The sequence below is a fragment of the Antechinus flavipes genome, chromosome 6 (assembly GCF_016432865.1).
Source record: "Antechinus flavipes isolate AdamAnt ecotype Samford, QLD, Australia chromosome 6, AdamAnt_v2, whole genome shotgun sequence".
Classification (NCBI taxonomy): Eukaryota; Metazoa; Chordata; class Mammalia; order Dasyuromorphia; family Dasyuridae; genus Antechinus; species Antechinus flavipes.
This window is the reverse complement of record NC_067403.1, coordinates 102,219,969-102,241,025: the sequence shown is the minus strand read 5'-3', so window position 1 is coordinate 102,241,025 and position 21,057 is coordinate 102,219,969. Positions and strand designations below refer to the sequence as shown.

Here is a 21,057-nt window from a genome sequence, read left to right as displayed (position 1 = left end):
CTGCTTCAAGTTCTTGAAACTCTTATTTTACAAGTTAGAAAGATGAGACTCAAAGATGGTTATAGAATTTGCCACAAATATTCCATGAAAGATTTAAGAATGAACACAAGCATTCTAACTCTGAATCCAACATCCATTCTATTTTATGTGAAAGGAACTTGGAAATCTGTAGAGAGCTGAAACTCCAAAAAAACTCCTTGAATCAGAAAATCAAGCATTTTAAGGCTAATTACCTAATTGATGTGAGGCAATGACTCTATTAGCATATATTTGGATAAATGGCTCTTCTCATCATTGGTGCTTGCTGAATGTTTGGTGTTAAGATAATCATAGGCAAGGATTGGAGGGCAGAGGAAGAAGGGCCAGAGAGTCACTTGGCTATAGGACAAGGAGTAGAGAAGTTGGTGACTCCAGACTCCAGAATCCTTAATGTCTGTAACCCAAAGAGGCCATTCTCTAGGCAACTGAATAGAGATGGAAGTCCAGGAAGAGTTCCCATATTTTCCATCTGTTCATTTACTTTTCTTAAATCAGTCAACATCCTCCATTTTCCAGATTTCTTTCTTACAACCAATAGAGGGGAATTCCAAGGACTTAGAGAAGGTTGTTAAGTGTCCTTGGTCAAATGGTTCCTGTAGTATAACTAATAAGGCATGAATTTTATCGCTAGCTAAGGGCCTCTGTTCTATCCACACTGATGTATCAGCTTTCCCTTGAATAGTAACAGGTGAAAATGTTGACAGGCCTTCAACAGCAGGCCTGCCTAAGAAACCAAAGTCCTCATTTTTAACCCTAATTGCTGTAAAACGTCTCTTCCCCACAGATTGATGGGGATTTTTTCAACTATAAAAGGAGAAAAAACTCCTGTTGCGCCTTTAAAAGTCCATCTCAAAGGGGTAGCACTAACTTCAGCTACTATTTATCCTCTTATTCCAGACATGTAGGTGTCTGTCTTAATCTTTGGCCAGTGACTGGGCCAATTGGCACCTCTAATGACTGTATGATTTGCACCTGTGTCTACCAATCCTTCTAATGGTAGGCCATTTATATAGATAGTGAGCATAGTTTGGTCAGCTATCACAGCTGCTGTCTAGAATATTCCTGGATTCTGTTGCTTGGAGTCAGAATCTGGGCAACTATCATCAGATTGTCTATTAGGACTCTGTATCAGTAAACCTGATGCTACTACTTCTCCTGGTCGGTAAGTCACACATTATCTACCTGTATTAGTGACTGGGATATTATCTATACATTCCTCAGTTTCCCATATCAGTGTATGGATGAACACTGTTTTGTAAGTGCTCTCAGGAGATGAATGGTCAAGCCTAGTGTGCCTGGAGGCAAAGGATCCATAGGTGAGACAGGGCCAGATTTCACCTCTCCAGGGGATATCTCAGTAGTCCCAGCTGCATACAACTCTATTCTTCCCAATTGTAATCTATCCATGGGAAGACAGGGTCCTTTTTGGCAAGGGACTTCCAGAGAGACTCATCAATGCTTTCAATGTGGTATCTGAAAGCCTAATGTTGGCACAGAGACAGAATGAGAAAACAGGGTGGGAGAACAAGACCCAAAACCCCATGTTCAAAATGCTACAGAGGCTTCCATTGGGCATCAGAATGTAGACTGATTCAGGGAAATGGAATGGGGGGCCCAGCCCCAGGGCCCAAAGCAAAAAATACTTGGGACATGATGGCAGCCAATGCTACACCCAGAGAGCCTTTAGAAGTTCAGTACTCAGACATGACCAATAGCTCAGGAAATAATCTGATGGGAGAAAGGGATTACAATTATTGCACATATGGAGTACTTTCCATCTTACTATTTGTATATGACTAAATATAAACTAGTATTTCAGAAACCTGAGAACCATCCTGTCACCAATTTTATTAAACCCTGCTTCAAGTTCTTGAAACTCTTATTTTACAAGTTAGAAAGATGAGACTCAAAGATAGTTATAGAATTTGCCACAAATATTCCCTGAAAGATTTAAGAATGAACACAAGCATTCTAACTCTGAATCCAACATCCATTCTGTTTTATGTGAAAGGAACTTGGAAATCTGTAGAGAGCTGAAACTCCAAAAAAACTCCTTGAATCAGAAAATCAAGCATTTTAAGGCTAATTACCTAATTGATGTGAGGCAATGACTCTATTAGCATATATTTGGATAAATGACTCTTCTCATCATTGGTGCTTGCTGAATGTTTGGTGTTAAGATAATCATAGGCAAGGATTGGAGGGCAGAGGGAGAAGGGCCAGAGAGTCACTTGGCTGCAGGACAAGGAGTAGAGAAGTTGGTTACTCCAGACTCCAGAATCCAGGATTCTACTTGCCTGCTTCTTCCACTTCTCCCCTTAAAGACCAAGGACTTTAATTTATCCTGACTCTGGTTGACCCGAAGGCTCTCCAGGGAACTAGTCCATATGCTACATTTTGGCACCCAATATGAACCAAGGACCCTAATTTTGTTGAAGAAGTCCCTGGTGACCAGGAAATAGGATGAGTATTTTAATAGACAAACAGGAAATTTACTTTATTAAGAACTAAACTAGTAACTTTCCTTTTCTAACTGGAAATGGGGCAGATATTAGGAAAAGATTCTTCCCCACTCCCATCCCCTCCTTGAGGGAGCTCTATAGAAAGCATACATTAAGGATTGTTTTTATTCTATCCCTCTAGATAAGGAGGATATGAAAAGATTTGCCTTTCCAATGCCCAGCATTAACTTAGCTGAGCCTTATAAAAGATATGAATGGATAGTTTTGCCACAGGGAATGAAAAACAGCCCAAACATATGTATGTTGCTGCTGCTCTTACTCCAGTAAGAAAAGCATTTCCAAAGATAATGTTATTACAATACATGGATGATATACTAGGATAGAAGCATGTCTACAAAAAAGCATAGAAACACTAAGGAAATACAAATTGCATATGGTGCCAGAAAAAATTCAAAGACATGCTCCTTTTCAATATTTAGGATATGAAGTATATCCTAAGGTGTTTACAGTACAAAAACTTTCCTTAAATACAGAGAATTTGATTTCAGAAATTGATAGGAGATATCCAATGGATGTGTCCAGTGTTAGGTTTGAATACCTACCAATTACAACAATTATATGACATTTTAAGAGAAGACAGTGCTTTAACCTTACCATGCTAGCTTACAAAAGAAGCTTGAGAGAAGCTGAATTGACTTCATCCAATGTGATTGAAAGAGTCATTCAAAAACCCTTGGAAATATCAGTTTTTGCTACACGAAAGGCATCCACAGCAGTCCTTCATCAAGGAGACAGTGTGATAGAGTGGGTGAACCTCCCAGCACAACCAGAACAAATCCTTACTCCTTACCCAGTGCTTGTGGCTAGAATTTTATTAAAGGCTATTAAGTGAGCAGTACAATTACCTGGGATAAGACCTGACAAGATATACACCTTTTATACTAATACACAAATTAATGTATGCTGTGAAACCACCCCAGAGTGGCAAATTTTACTAGCCACAGTTCCAAATTTTACATATGGGTCTCCATTAAAGATAACCCGACTATTACATGCAATGGATTCTTGAAGAAAAGGTTTCTAAAGTTCCTCTTAAAGAACCAACTATCTTTACAGATGCACCCAAACATAATATTTGTGCTGTATACTCTCGTGACAACTATAAAGAGAGTAGTCAGAACTATTTTTTCAATACACTAAACAGAACAAATTGTATGCAATCATTCTAGCTCTTAGTTGTTATCCAGGAGATGTAAATATAATATCTGATTCAGCCTTTTCAGTAGGTGTGATACAAAGAATTGCCACAGCCCAAATAAAATTTGTAACCTCCAATATATATCACCTCTTTAAGGAACTTCAAAAGCAAGTGAGAAAGCATCCAGGTAAGATTTATATCTTGCATGTCCACTCTCATAGTGGACTTCCAGGTCCTATTTTTGATGGTAACTCAAAGGCAGATAGCCTTCTAACCATCTTGTCCAATCCTCTTTTATTTCAGGCAGCCCAAGAATCTCATTCTAAATATCATAAGGCTCCTCGAGCTTTACATTTGCAATTTGGGATAAGAAAAGAGGAAGCTAGGAGCACAGTAAAAGCCTGAACAGCTTGCCTTCCTTTCCACGCTCCTACATTCCTTCTAAGGAAGAACCCTCATGGTTTGAGACCCAATGAAATTTGGCAAATGGATGTGACCTATTATAAATCTTTTAGTCATCTGTCTTTTATCCATGTTGTAGTAAACAACTTTTCAGGATTTACTTTTGCAATACCAGCAGCAAAAGAGACAGCGCGAGTAGTCACTGAATTCCTTATACAAGCATTTACAATTAAGGGTGTGCCACCAGCAATAAAAACAGATAATGGACCTCATATACTTCTAAACAATTTTGCACACTTTTGTGCACAGTATAAGATTTTACACACCACTGGCATACCCTTTAATCCTCAAGGACAGGCAATAGTAGAGAGGATAAACAGACATCAAGACACTCCTCCAAAAACAAAAGAAAGGGGAAGCCACAGGTTACCCTAGAAAACTTCTAAATTTAGCTCTTTATACATAGCTTCTTGATTTTTGACAAAGATTCACTGGCTCTGGCAGACAGGTTTTATAATCCACCTTCAGAAGGTCAGTGCCCAGTGCGAGCACCTCCACTATCTTTAGATAATAGCCAAGTGATGTGGAGAGATCCAGAAAGTGGTGAATGGAAGGAACCAGATAGGTTAACTACTTGGGGGAGAGGGTTTGCTTGTATTTCTATAGATGAAGAAGGAATCAGATGGGTTCCAATGAGCTGTATTTGCCTGATCCATTGGAGAGAAATGGAGCAGATCCTTGAAATGAAGAAGCCCCAAGAAACATTGGGTGGTTCCATCACTGATTGTGCCCACCACTGAAAGAGCATAGCAGTTATGACATTTGACTCATTGACATCAAAAATTTTTAATGAAACTGATGCAAGACTTCAAAAACCCTCAGGAATCATTGGATTCCCTGAGACATGACAAGATTTTTGTAGGACTTGAAAACCCTCAGGATTCATTAGATTCCCTGAGATATGATAGGACTGTTGCAAGACTTCAAAATCTGCAGGAATCATTGGATTCCATAATACATAAAAAGATTGTTGTAGGACTTCAAAAATTTGCAAGGATCATTGGATTCCATAACACATAAAAAGATTGTTGTAGGACTTCAAAAATTTGCAAGGATCATTGGATTCCCTGGCACGTGAAGCAATAGAGAATAGATTGCTTTTGGACTATCTCTTGGCTGCTGAAGGAGGCGTACATGTGATTGTTATTTATAAACCCTCCTTCTAGGACTTCTGGAGATCTTTTACACTACCATGTTGATTCATATTGTTTATTATATCACTACTTGCATGTACTATTCATGTTGTTAAACCACATTGAGTCTGTGCAGGCTGTGGAGAGAATCATCACTGCTAGCCTGTGCTTTATTGCTATGTGCTTGTGTAATACTTCCCATACTGATGGGTTTGTATATACAGGTTTCTAGTAAGACCCTTCAGCCCAGAAACCTGCTAACAATATCTGGCTTGACTTCCCACTTCCCTTTGGTGTTTTTTCATCTCCCTTCCTGAGAAGTCAGGGTGGGGAGGGATTGTGATCACCTCCTTTTTGGTGTTTTCACTTCCTTTCCTGAGAAGTCAAGGAGGATGGGATCACCTCCTTTTTGGGGTTCTCACCTTCCTGAGAAGTCAGGGAAGATATGATCACCTGTGTTCTAAAACAAAAGAAAGTGGGAGATGTAGAGGGCTGAAACTCCAAAAAGGTATGCTTGAATCAGACAACCAAGCACTTAAGGCTAATTACCTATTTGTAATGAGACAATGACTCTATTAACATATGTTTGGATAAATGGCTCTTCTCCCCATTGGTACTTGCTGACTGTTTTGTGTTAAGATAATCATAGGCAAGGATTGGAGGGCAGAGGGAAAGGGTCCAGAGAGTCACTTGGCTGCAGGACAAGGAGGAGAGAAGTTGGCAACTCCAGACTCCTGAATCCAGGATTTGGCTTGCCTGCCTCTTCCGCTTCCCTTAAAGACTAAGGACTTTAATTTATCCTGACTCTGGCTGACCCCAGGGTCCTCCAGGGAACTCACCCGTACTCTACAGAAATCAAACAATGTCTTTCTTTTTTATGGATTTACAAAACTGGGATCCAGATAACTGCAATGATTTGATAGAATATCACAATCTGGGGAAATCATGTTGATCAAAGTACATGGTTGAGAACCTTTCCTCTTTTTTTTTTTCTTTTTAAAATTTACTTTCATTTATTTTTAATAGTATTTTTCCAAATACGTGCAAAGATAATTTTTGACATTCACCTTTGCAAAACCTTGCATTCCAAATTTTTCTCCTCTTTCCTACCACCAAGATATCAAGCAATCCAAAATAGGTTAAACATTTGCAATTCTTCTAAACATATTTCTATATTCATCATGTACAAGAAAAATTAGACCAAAAAGGGGAAAAAATGAGAAATAAAACAAAAGCAAACAATCAAGGTGAACTTTTTGTCTTCTTCAACATTTGTTAAGAACCACATTAGTAACAACAATTTAGAGTTTTTTGTTTCCCCCTCAATAAAAGTTTTGTTATTTTTTCTTTGAGTTATATTAGCTCTATTTAGAGCCCTACTCCTGTGTGTTACTAACCTACATTTCCATTAATGTAAGGAGTGATGTATATTGCCATTGTAGGTTTATGTGTTAGGCACAAATCTGTTTAGATGTATCTCACAAGGAGATACTCTAGAGTCTCTGCCAATCATAGGTCTTTTTTTTTTTTTAATGTCATTAAAGCTTTTGATTTCCAAAACATATATATGTATAATTTTTCAACATTGATCCTTGAAAAACATTCTGTTCCAAATTTTCCCCTCCTTCCCTCCATCCCCTTCCCTAGATGGCAGGTAGTCCAATACATGTTAATTATGTTAAAATATATCCAATCATACTTTTTAAGGAGACCTGAATACAGATAGTAATCTATACAAGACACCACAGCTTAAATGAACTCTCACTGGCAGGATCTCACTCTAGGAGAAATTCCCTAAAGTTTCTAATGTAGTAAGTTGAGAATAGGTATATGCTCAAAGTACTGTCTCATTTCCATGTTGACTTCTTCCCAGTCTTTTTTTTTTTCTCTTCAAAAACCAGAGAAGAATCTGGAACCATTTGTTTTTTTTTTTCAAAGCTGAAATGCAAAATACTAAGATTTCTTTTCTTTTAAGCTCTTGATGACTCTACTGAATTAATCAACTTCCTTGAGAAGAGTCCCATGAAGATCGACTTTAAGTCACAAATTTCCCTAACATCCATATTCATCCCTGTCATAGCTGAAGTTGGTGAAATGACTATTGAAAGCCTATTGCTATCCTCTCTGGCATAATCTAATTGACAGAAAATTATTTAAGTAGTTTAAATGAGCATTTTGACAAACCTATGCTGTCAGATTACAGGAAAACAAATACTACTTAACTCCTGTCAGACAGAAAGTGTTGAGACAAGGAAAGAATCAGGGTAGAGAGAATTCAATTTATTTAGAACTGAGGATTACTGACAGCAAACATATAAAAACCAATCCACATTTATCAGCTCTAAGAAAGTCAGAAAGAAAAATTCTTACCAAAAAACCTTCCTGCTGGTATAGAGGAAATAATAACAGTACAGTCCTGAAGAAATGAAAACAAAATAAAGGTTCCTTGAGGATTTCCCAAGTCCTATTCTAGTGCTGGTTTATACCATGCCAGAAAAAAATCAAGACAGCATTGCTAAGACAAATTTTTATGTGTTTTGGCAATATAGTCTTTTTATACACATCTACACATCACACGCACACACACACACACACACACACATACACACATTTGTGAGGCAAAAATCTAGATTTAGGAGTACAGTCTAAGGAGGAAATATGCATTTATTAAACTCAATGTATGTATATGCTAATTATCTTACAAAGATTATTTTGTTTAGGTATATTGGAGACCTCACTAGCCAGGTACATCCCCCTCTGCAAGCAGCCAGTCTTCACCTATCACCATTTCATTCTTCTGCTATTCTTTAATTTGTCTCAGTTCAGCCTTGCTATGTGGTACTCCCAGTTCACAAGCAGAGGAAACTCCAAGGAGTAGTATTTAGGCAACTCCAGTGAGGCAAACTTTATCTTGGATCTGCTCATTAGAGTCAATAAGTAGATCTGAATTTTCACAGACCAGTGACAAGTGAACAGTCTCTTAGCCAGAAACTTACATGCAAAGAAATTTTTAAGCAATTTCTTAAACATTTTATTGAATCCTTGGCCAAAGAAGAAAAGAAGGTAGGTATAGGATTCACTAAGCCTTTATATACATATATCTCAGAGATATTGTAGATTCAGTTCCAGAATACTGCAATAAAGCAAATAAAGCAAATCACAATTTTTTTTAATTTCCCAATACATATAAAAATTGTTTTACATTATGCGGTAGTCTATTAAGTATATAATGGTATTATGCTTTAAAATGTATATACATTAATTTAAAATATTTTATTGTTAAAAAAAAGTTAACCATTATTTGAACATTTAGTGAGTTGCAATATTTTTGCTAATGGAAGGTCTTGCCTCCATGTTGATGGCTGCTGGCTGATCAGATGGTGTTTGCTAGAGGTTGGGGCATCTGTAGTAATTTCTTAAAATAAGACAACAATGGAGTTTGTCACATAATTAAATCTCTCTTTCACTAGAACACTCAGAGGCCTTGTAAGGTCATTAATTGGCCTTATCTTAATATCGTCTCTCAGGGAATAGGGAGGCTAGAAAAAAAAGGAAAGCGATGCAATGCAGATTGGTGGAACAGTCAGAATACCCATAATATTTACCATGTTATAAGTTGCCCATCTTATGAAGGCATGATTTCTGGTGCCTTAAAAACTATTAAAGTAGTAATACCAAAGATTATTGATCTTAAATCACCTTAAAGATATAAAAATAATAAAAGAAATTTTGTGAGAATTACCAAAGTGTGACACATGATGTGAAAATATGCTATTGACTCAAGTTGTCACAAACCTTCAATTTGTAAAAAATAAAATATTATATATATATATTTTATTTTTTTTACAAATTGAAGATTTATATATATATACATATATATATATGAAAATATATATATATATATATACACACACATACAGAGCACAATAAAGAAAATCACAATAAAAATGATTTATGGAAATCAGCTTCATTGGGGAACCATTTTTAAATGTAAATTGTGAATATCTAAAATCATTTGCAAAAAACTGTACAGACAATTTATCTCCTCCCCACAGAATTTATCTCAACATTTGATATAGCTGTTAATAACTTCTTTGATCATTATTCAGACTTAGTATTAGAATGTTAGATACAAGTGTGAGCATTCAATGCAATAAAGACTAAGAATGTGAGAAACTTAAACTAGATGATATTGATTAACTAATTACCACCAATGGCAAGGTAATCCAATCATCCCAGTTAGTTCCAAAAATGCAGGAAGCATATTTTCACTGTCAATTTGGAGGTTTTATTGTAAGTCAAAATTGACGTGGTCAGATTGCTGTCCAAAGGCAAACACTGAAATATAGAATAGTATGGCACTAATTTACAATCACTCCATGTTTTCTGACAAACATGATCAAACTGATATGTCAGGAGGACAGTTCTCACACTGTCATTCTCTTTGCTCACAATGACCTTGTTGATAAGGTTCAGCCAGGTAATAGAGTTCAAATCAATCCAAGCAAGAGCAATGTCAAATCCAACTACAAGACCCACTTTGATGTCATTCACTATCATAAGTCTCATACCAAGTACCTGCTGATTGTGATGAAAAAGATGAACAGAAACTTTTTTTTTTAGAGAATCAAGCAGTAATGCTAAAGGAGCTTTCTAGGAAATCAGAATTTTCTGACAGACATTATTCAGGTTTTGAGTCCAAGAATTTGTAAACATGAAGATATCACAAAGAATATTTTGCATCAGTTTAAGCCATTTGCAAGAACAAGTAAGGGTTTTAGTCATCTTGGAAGGGACAAATTCCCTGCTGAGATCATATCTTTCTGTGTGGGAATCATGGGACCAACAAATTGCAGGTGCTACAATATGTCTACAACCTTATTTTCTAAGAACAGCACATACATAGAAGAGGCTCTCGTGCAGTTGGTCTTATTGCATATGTAATGAAAGACCCCAAAACAAGATAATTGTTCTTATAGACAAGTGGTCTTGAGAGACAATGGTATCCGCTGTATTGATGGTGTGACATTTTGGATAAAAGCACAAAACTAGTACTTCAGGAGGTGAGGAAACAATATACTCTCTTAATTGCCAAGGCTGAAATTATTTATCAGCAGAATTCTTGAATTTCTTTCTTAGCATCAGCTAATCCTATAGAGTCTCAGTGGGATCCTAAGCAAACTATCATGGAGAACATTAAGCTTTTCCATATATTCTTTTCAAGATGTTTCCTCATTCTGGTCCTGCAAGATGAAGACTGATAGGAATCTTGCCCACCAGGGCACATTACCAGAGTGAAGAACAAATAGAAGAGGAGTTTATGGATATGGCAGTCCAGAAGAACTCCATGGTATGTGCTTGCAACTCTATTGTGAATCTTAGACCAAGCACAGAGGCAAGTTAGACTTTATTTGAGGTCTATACATCCATGAAGATGACAAGTGGCAAAGGAATGAGTTTCTGCTTACTGGATTCATTGACACATTTGTCAAAGGCTGGTGTTTTGCTTCTTCAAAACATCTCCTTTGTGAAGCATTCAATCTGCTACTCACCCAAAGAGGGGCATTGTGGATATATCTATTCTCACTATAGGAATGAATTCACGTCTAGCAAAAGAAAAGAAGAATGAACTGAAAGGCTTTGAAGAAATTTATTCAATCAAAGGACTAAATACCAGCTCTAAACTACCAACAACTCTTTGAAGATATTCTGGGCCAATCTGTCATAACTATTCCTCAGATGTTTTGAAAAAGCTGTATATGCTTTGGCTGATGATGACTTCTTGACAGTAACTGGAATTACTTTGAAGAAATAAGATATATATATATAGTAATGAGCAATGTTGTGTTTTGCTTTTCTACCCTTGATTGCTTATATAAAACTACTGGTTTTCCTTCATTATTTGCCAATCAGCTAACAGCACTGCCATCAGTTACGTAACTAAATTTCTAAAACAGTACTTTTTTGAAATTTGTTTGTTTTCAAAATATTAATTAGGTATCAATTTTTTAATGAAGTATAAAGTGTTTTAAATCAAAGTTTTTTTGTTTTCAAAATGTTAATTAGGTTATTCATTTTTATAATGAAATATAAAGTGCTTTAAATGAAAATTTTCTTTTATATTAAAAAAGATTATTTAATATGTTCACATGTGTGAGGCACGAAGCTACATACTTTACAAATATAATCTCATTCAATCTCTAGTACCTCTAGGGGAGTGATATTATTATATCCATATTACAGTTGGAGGAAATAGGACTTAAGAGTTTAAGTGACTTGCCTAGCAAGACATAGTTAGACCGTGTTTGAGATCACTCATTTGAACTCAGATCTTCCTGTCTCCATAACTAGAACTCTATCCAGTTGCCTGTTGTAGGTAGAGACAAATCTAATTGGCCCTTATGAAGATTAACTCCAGAAATTAACTTCTAACTAGCCACAAAAGAAATACTTCAAAAATAGCACTTTCTAAATCATAACTCCAGCAATGACTATTTTCTGCTGGTTTTCTGCAGATTAGAATTTAGTGTTGTCTAATCTTTCATAAACTTCACCCCATTATCTTTCTTTATTTCTTTCATTAAAGATGCCCTGATAAAATGGAGTCCTTGTGATTCATTTGTTATTTGGAGGGTAGACATAGTAATAGCCCAAATGTTACCTCATTGTTACTATATGATCAGCCTCTCCTTTTCTAGACATACATGTCCTTGATAATGTTTTTATACCAGTTCTTACAAATCATTATTGAAAGTATGCTAAAAATGTACTTATACCTTTTATGGGTCTTTTCTATAATCTTTGGAATATTCACCATTGGAATTCTTCTAAGATATTGATATTCCATGATATGTTACTCAATAGCATCACTTAAGAATATTCATTTTTAAAATATGAGTTTTGTGACAGAGAATCACTAAGTATCATTCAAAGCTATGGTTTATCTCCATTGACAATAACTTTTTTTGAAGGGAGATCATATCTATGATTTTAGTAGGGGATCACTGATGAAGAAACTATTCCCAAGAATATAGAGTAGCATCTTCTCTGCAGAACTGCCCTCAACAATACAGACCAACATCTTCTCTGCAACTTATAGTCTTAAAGATTTTATTGCCTGGGGCATTGAGAGGTTAAGTGATTTAGCATTACATTGCCAGGATGAGTCAGACATAAGGCTTAAAAATCAAACGTAACTGACTCTGATGGTAGAATAGCAAAAGGATGCTGCAACATCTCCACATGAATGGGTGACAGTAAAGACCTATTTGAAATTGATTGTAGCTTCAGTAAAACAGCAATACAAAATTAATACTACTAACTTACCATTTAAATTAAATTGCCAAGGAGTTGTAAAACTAAGCAAAAATAATAGCCAAATTTGTTTTGAGGAATGAAAGATCTAAAGTCTCAACGAAAATAATAGGAGAGGGGAGACAAGAATTAAGGAGCTATATAACATTACCAGTTCTCAAGATATATTTTTAGACTAATCATTAAAAGTAATTGGTGATAATTTAAATTTTTATTTAGATGGTGGGGTGAATGGAGTGCCAGGCCTGACATCCAGAAGATTTATCTTCCTGAGTTCAAATCTTAGCTCAGACACTTACTAGCTGTGTGACCCTGGAAGTCACTTATCTCTGTCTACCTCAGTTTTCTTATCTGCAAAATGAGCTGGAAATGGAAATGGCAAACTACTTCAGTAACTTTGTCAAGAAAACCCCAAATGAAGTCTCAAAGAGTCAGATACTATTGAAACAACTGAATAACAATAATAACTGCAACAATTTAAAATTTTATATAGACTTGATACATAAGACTCAGAATCACCTAAAACAGCATACCAGTATCTGATAAGTTCAAGTATACAAACATAAGACTCAGAATTACCTAAAACAGCATAGCAGTATCTGATAAATTCCAGTATACAAACTACTTTGGGAAAGGGAAAAAGTTCTAAAAAACTGTGGAAGAGGAAAAGGAGGAAGAGGAAGATGATAGAGGCAGAGACAGAGATAGAGAGAGAAATGGAGGCAGAGACAGAAAAGGAGAAGTGGGGAAAAGAAAGATAGCAAAGGTTTTCTTTATACAGAAAAAGAATATAATTGGTTCTTCTCCAACTGCCAAGTAAGTGAAGAAGACAGACAGAAAACTGACAGGAAAGTTGACTACAGAAAGAAAATATCCTCTGAGCCTGCATAGTAACTGGAGGAATTATAGGATGATTGAAATCAGAAAGGTAGAGCTCTTTATCTAAAATGCTACCATTAAAGAAAAAAAAACCCTGAGAACATGTCTCTATGAGAATTAAGTGCACATAGTTTAGAGTAGTATCTCTGTGGAAGTGATTTTCATCTAACTTGAGCTTCCATTCTTAGTTGCAAAGTAGGGTAAAGACAGTTCCTTTTGACCTGGGGACTAACTTTATTTTATGACACGAAAGCAACTGAGAACGGGACCTCTTATTTCTTTCTTACTTGGAAAACAAAACTATTTCAATTGAGAAAGTTCCAAAGATGCTGAGAAAGATTTCCCTTAGGAGGTAATCTATTCCTTTCCATTTTCTCTTAACAAAAAAAGGATGTGCCCTAATCAATGCTATTTTATTTTTGAGTCAATTTGTTACCTAAAATTCCTTTTCACATTTGTATTTGAATAACACTGAATTTGGAGGAAGATCATAGTTCATATACTATTTCTGTTTGTCATTATTATTGTTGTTTGAGGGATTGAGTTTGGGGTTTTGCTTTGTTATGTTTTACCATCTGTGCAGTCTTGAGAAAATTACTTTTCTAGACTTCATTTATCTCATGTATAAAGTGATGGGATAGGACTCCTTATTTCCTGAGGTTTCTTCCAGCTATAAACCTATGACCCTGTGATCTCTTCTAGGATGTGCATTAAAGACATTCCTTCTCTGAAACCTTTCTCAGAGGAATTTCTCAGCCATTACAATTCTGTGGCCTTTAATAGATTGGTTTAGTTGTCCCTGTATATGCCAGGGATGTACAAGAAGCAGAATTATTTTATGTCTTTTAGAGGGCTTGTCAGGGAATTAAAGATGTACCAAAGCAAACAAGAACCAATGGTAAGAAAAAATGAAATTAGGAATATTATGGGAAAATGTGTCTTCTTTGACAGTGTTCTGAATAAAGAGATGGTTAAGGGCTTATTGTGACCTTAATTAAATGAAAAAATCCAGAAGCTGGATATACAAAGAATGTTTTTTTATTTTTAAAACTTTGTGAAGGATAAAAAGAAATGGGAGCATTTACTTATTTTTTTAAAAAAGGTTAGTTAGAAAAATGACTTCATTTTCATGAGGGCTAACAGATGAACAATGTACATGATATCCATAAAATATAAAAATAATTCAAATAATAACCGTAGTACACATAACTCAGGATTATCTTGAATCTAATTAAGTTGTATCCACTACACCACCTAAATGTTTTGTTAGAAGGTCTCCAATTTATTGAATAGTATTTCTGGGAAAGTATTTTATGTATCCCATGTAGAAATCTAGAAGCCATTGGTTCCCAAGGTTCACTTATTGGGGAGGGGGTAAGCAATTTTGCAGATACAATTCAAGTTTTTATTTTGACTACAGACAAGTAGCTACAAATCATATTCAACTTTTGAATTAGAAAAGTGATTATCAAGGAAAAAATTAAGTTGTACTATCACTGTATTTCTCAGAATCTTACACATGTGGTAGGAGAGTAAATGTTCCCCAGGCAACTCAAATTCTTAGAAAAGTGTCCCAGCTGACTCCATCTCTCAGACACCAACTGAGCTTCCCTGATGGTCCATTCTGTTTCCAAAGTTGCTATTTCTTTCTTTCTATAAAGTTGCCATTTACTTCCTCTACAAGATGCTGCTAGCATATGCATTTGTATGCCTGTGGGGTGTTTTCTTCTTCAAAGGGAGTATTTCATTCTTTTGTAAGGCTGCCCACCATGCCTGGGACTAACCAATACATTTTTCCTTGTTTTAAATCCTTAGCCATGTGAGGCTGGCACACCAAGGGGACCCTCAGGGAGCTAACTGTCAAGATTTTTTTTTAAACCTCATTTAATCCCTTTCAACACAAAACCTTCAGACTTTACTGATTGTTAGGCTAGAAAGAGTAAATGCCTTTCAACTATTGTCATGCCCCTGGCAGCCAGCACCAGTCATGCAAATTACCCCAGTGATTCAATAAGCTTGAAGGATCCACTTAAGAACTTTGGAGGGAAGAATTGATTCCCTTGTCTACCCTTTGTCGGACATTCTTTCCAGTATGGCTCAGACTCTTGTCCTCCTAGCAAATAGAAACAAACAAAAAATTCATAGAATAAAAGGTATGGAAGAATCACAAGTTTCACACCAATGAAATCATAAATCACTGAAATTATGAAAAAAAAAGACAAATACAGGAAAAATCTCTGATTTCTTCAGCAAAGGGAATTCTTTATAATAAAGATTTCAATCTATCTACTATTGTGTAGATAATTTCTAAGGCGTTTTCCAAGCCATATAGAGGTTTTAAGAGATTCATTTAGCATCACACAGCTAGTAAAAATCATGGGTGGTATTTGATCCCATTATCTTCCTGACTACAAGTCTACTGTTCCATTTTTGCCTATGGACATAATTGGAGGTGAAATAAAAGTCATAGCATGCCAGAGAGGAATAGTCACAGTGATTTAAAACTTTGTCAAGTTAAAGAGAAAAGGAAAAAAAAAATTGAAAAAGGAAGAATCTCTTCTAGTTTCCTATCAAGAAGAGTTAGAAATAAGGATCTTTTTTTTCACTCTTACCACTCCTTCTGTCCCCTATCCCAGAAGGATATCCATAAGGATATGGAGAAATCATAGAAATAAATATAGGTAGGAGTATAACTCAGAAAGTAAAAAGATTCTTTTAGTAAATTTTGGGCAAGTTCAAAAAAAAAAAAAAACTATGGTCATCAACCATTATTGAAACCAAAAAAAATGACTTCATAATCATTATATATTTTTTCTTTTTGCTCTCATTACAATCTGAAAACTTCATTTCATGTAACATTCTTTTCTTTTTGGTCTCAGTGAATAATTTAGAAGAGGTTCTTGAATTGAGTTTATTTTACTGGTTTTGGGAGAAGAAAGCACAGGAGAAAAGCATGATTTTTCTCAATTTAGACAATGGAATATTCATGCATGAATAACTAAATAAGCAGCCAAAGTTTTAAATATACATTTCACCTGTGACAGCCCTCTGTGAATAATTGCCACCACATGGTGATGAGGTTTAGATTTAGGGAACCAAAATGAAATTAGGATTTCTGGTGGTCAGGGAGTTAAATGGTAAGGTCTAGTGGCAGATTTGGGGTTCAAGGAACCAAATGGAGAGGTTTGCCTTTCCTGCAACCCGTTGGGATTCAGCGCAAGGATAGGGAGTTTTGGGGACTCCCTTCTGGTGGTGCAGAGGTTCTCTGTAAAGGAATTTACAGACCCAAAAAACTAGATTGATAAAAGAGGTTTGTTATAGGACTTGGAAGTAAGGTTAGAAATCCTGATAGAGTGGCATAAAGTTTGGTTAGAGAAATAGGTGAGGATAAAGAGAGGATAACACTGGAAAAGAATATTATTCCAATGGGCAGATATGTGGAAAATGGAGTTTTGCACTGAGAATGCAGTTCTCAGTGGACAGAAAGTCCTGGCAGCAAAGGGAGCTGCCAAAGTCCATCTGCAAAGACCTTAGTTGATGGATGCTCATTATATTGGTTGTCTTGGTGGGGGTTGGGAAACCCAAGAAAATCAGAACTAGGGAGGGCTGAGCGACTCAAGCAAATCAGAATGGGAGCCGGGACAACTGGAGCAGGTCAGAACCAGTGGAGTCTAGGAGAGCCCAAGTTGGCTTAGATCGAGTTAGAGCTGGGACAAGCCTGGATCTCCTACTGGAATTCAAAGGGATGCTTTTGACCAGGATTTGTGAATCAAAGGTCCTGGCATCCAGGAAAGACAACTTTTTCTAAAGAGGATATGTCTCAGCCAGGTGGGGCTGAGAATCTGAAAGGAATCACAGATCAATAGGAAATATAGTTTCTTAAAGGTACCCCAGCCCACTTCAATGGGACTCTAAGGACAAACAGCATTTTAAGCAACACAATTAAATAAGAAATCTAGAGATGATTTCCTATATCATATAGCCAATGAACAAGGATTAACTTTAAAAGTTAATTGGTTCTGATTGTGTGACACTATTAGGTTCCTTTATAGCATTGGATTGAGAGTCAAAAAGACCCAGGATGAGATACAAGTAAGTCAATTAATTTCTTCATGACTCAGCTTCCTAGTATGAAAAATGAAGCAGGTTGGATTCAATGAACCACTCTTCTTCAGCTACTCTTTAGCTACTTATAGGTGGAAAATGGCTAAACTGTTTAATTCATTGGCTTCATTATGCCATGTCCCCTCAATTTATCCCAGTAGATTTAACCTCTCTGGAATTCTATGGGTCTACCAATGAGAAATTTCAAATACTTAAATTTGCTATATAAAACAGACATGGCATCATTTCAAAAAGATTCGGCTTTGAAAAAAAAAAGAAATTAGTAAATCATAGCAGAAGACTTGGACATAGAAATTCATAGATTCACAGATCATTGTGTAATTCATGGTGCCTTTCAGACACAGAAAAATGTACATTAAGGAATAAAGTCTAGATTGCAATAACAACATCCTTGGTACTCTTTATAGATAGAAGAGGGACTGTGATTCTTAAAAAGATAATGTTGATTGCCATTTCTCTTCATGTTGGAAGAGAAATATCTCAAGAAGGAGAAAGAAGGTGCAGGTGCAAGTCTTTAATTACTGAATAACAGTGATTGTTGATTTTCTTTTAGTTTTTTGGGGGGAGGGGAGTTGGGAAAGTGATTCAAGAAACCATGAAGGGTCAGAGATACAAAAAATGGCATAAAATGGCAATATAAGAATGAATGATAGTGAGCTACTTATTTTGAAATTTATACATTTCCAAATGAGTAAATCTAAACCCAAATTCCCTATTGGAAGAAAATGGAAGAGTATATGGACAAGACTAATAATACCCACATTCCAAGAGAAAGGAAGGAGATGTGGAGAGTACACTTCTCTTCCATTTTCACTTTCAACCAAACAAAAACATACATAAATAGCAATAAATAATAGACTTAGGGTTAGAAGGGACATTGAGTATAAAAAAAGTCCATCCCTTTCATCTTACAGATAAGGAAACTGAGATCTAGAAATATGAAGTGAACTATCCAAGACAAGGTTAGAATCCAGCTCCTTTGATTCCAATTCCCTTTGCACTATATTCTTTCATCCCAGCTGCTATTTATCTGAGTTTGAATTGTGGAAAAGGAGAAGAAAAGAAATCTTCCGTTACGACTTGTCCATCTCCTGGCCAGAAATGAGTAGGCAAATTCAAATGACATACTTATCAATCAATCAGTAAGTCTGTTTTAAGCATTTACTATGTGTCTGGAACTGAGATACAATGGATAAAAATGAAACAGTACCTGACTTCAAAGAGCTTACATTCTCTGAAGGAGAAAACAGGTATGAATAAATGTATTCAAAATAAAATAAAATGAATCTGACAGCAGTAGGGTAAAAACACTGACATCTAAGCAATCAGGAAAGAATTGACACTGAAGGTGAATTTTAAGAGTCAATGCTGATGGGGGAATACATTCCAGTCATGAAGGAACTCATACAAAAGTATGAAGGTGGGATATGAAGTATGATGCAATGTATGGGCAATACAGCAAGTTCAACTTAGCTAGACCCTAAAATCCACTCTTTCTCATATTTTCTTGTATCCCCAATCAACATTCACACAGGAGTAAAAGTGAATAGTATTGGACTTAGAGTAAATAAGAACTGAGATTGAATCCTGCTTCAAATATTGACTAAGTATGTGACTCATCAAGTTGCTCTAAGTAACCCCCCTCAAACTCAATTTCTTAATCTGTAAAATGGGGATAAGAATAGGAAAGATAGTTATGTATCATAAAGTTAGAAAAGTAGGTTGGGGCTGGGTTGTGAAAAACTTTAAAAATCTAATAGGTAAATTTATATTTGTACTGAGGAGGAGAGCAGCATTATCAGAGTTATACTTTAGAAGTCTGCTAATTTTAGAATCCTATCTGAGAGGTTACCTAGTCCATCATTCTCTCCATGTGCATGTTGATCATTCCAGACAGGGAGAATGTTTTTATTTTTTTATTTCAGTCCATTTATTCTTAAATACATTTCTAAGTAGAATTTATCCTATCAGTGCACATTTAAGCAGTCTTACCAAGAGACCTAAAAATTTAGGCAGCAGACAGCTCTATATTCTAACCCATGGATCAGCTGTCAAAATGAGAAGACTTACTTAGGGATGGGAGAGAATTCATCTTCTCTCTGCCAGTAGAAACAAAGAGGGCTTTCTCACTACAGCTCTAAACAAAGTGTTAGTGTGTTCTGGGGAAATTAAAATTTCAACTCCATAAGGAGATACTACAGTGAAGGATTGATGTATGTGAACAGGACAGGATGCATGAAGATTCAGAACATTACAGAACCTCCTAAATTTTAAACAGGGTCATTCAAAAGAGACATGGCAAACAATCTACACAAGAAAAAATAAGTGAATAAAGAATTGTTCCATTTATCATATACAGTTGATCCAGCATCTCATCGGGGTCTCCATCAGTACACATCTGTAGATCTAATATTACATAGGCTCCATGTAATGAACTTAGAACCAGAAGAAGAACAATAAACATGTGTTTTAGGAACTATACAGTTACTTTCAATCATCTCAAGATATTCCCTGATAAGAAAAGGCCATTTTTTTTCAAAATGAACATTCTCTATTAACTATATATGACTGGGAATCACAAAAGAATTCCATCAAAAATGAAAAACCTCAGGTCACTCAAAGAGAAATGGAATGATAAATGATAAGCATAAGCCAACCACAATAGATTGTTAAAATGATTTATATGCAAGAGGTGATATAAAAGATTAATAAATAGAGATATACAGATATATTTATATATCCCCAGAGCAGGGGGACCAGTCATGTTGAAAGTATGTAGGATATTATATGTTGTTCTGATAGATATTTAAAGATCTACATGAAGACTTCAGCATGTTGGATAGATTCTATATGAAGGATTTATGGAAGGACATAGATAATAATCAAAAAGGACAACAAGATTCATAATCTATCCTAGTGAAAGATCACCTGCATCCATGAGATCATGGGTCCATTGAAATACAAAAGTATATTCAACTGAAAAGTATTCTGTTCAGTTACAAAGCAGCATTTCTTGTTAAAAAAAATACTTAATACAGCTTTTGGTTGAAGATTTTCTTTTTCTTCCTTTTTTAAACCTAAGTCAATAAAAATGAAATAATAAGAAAACAAACTTTTAATGGCCTCTAGATAATGACACCCCTGCTAAGATACCAGTTTGGTACCCTGCTGTTTAAACATCTGCCATTTATCAGGCAATTGCTTGCTATTTCCCATCATTGCATTAACAATGAATGCTATATCTGAATTTTCTGACCTACTTTATTTTTGTAAGCAAAGTTGGTATGATTCCATTCAACAAATGTTTGGAGAGCACCTACTGTGTGATGTGTAATAAAACCTGAGGAAAATGCAGTCTCAGCATTTAAGGAGATAAGAGCACAGATAATTACAATACAAAGCAAAAGGATATAAGCATTAGAGGTGAAATACAAGGAGAGCAATA

At 35.7% G+C, this 21,057-nt stretch overlaps 1 pseudogene; it reads left to right on the top strand.

Moving 5' to 3' along the window:
* LOC127541420 (DNA replication licensing factor MCM4-like) overlaps positions 1–10,698 on the top strand; it is a 38,446-nt pseudogene extending 27,748 nt beyond the window's left edge.
* The last annotated feature ends 10,359 nt before the right edge of the window (positions 10,699–21,057 follow it).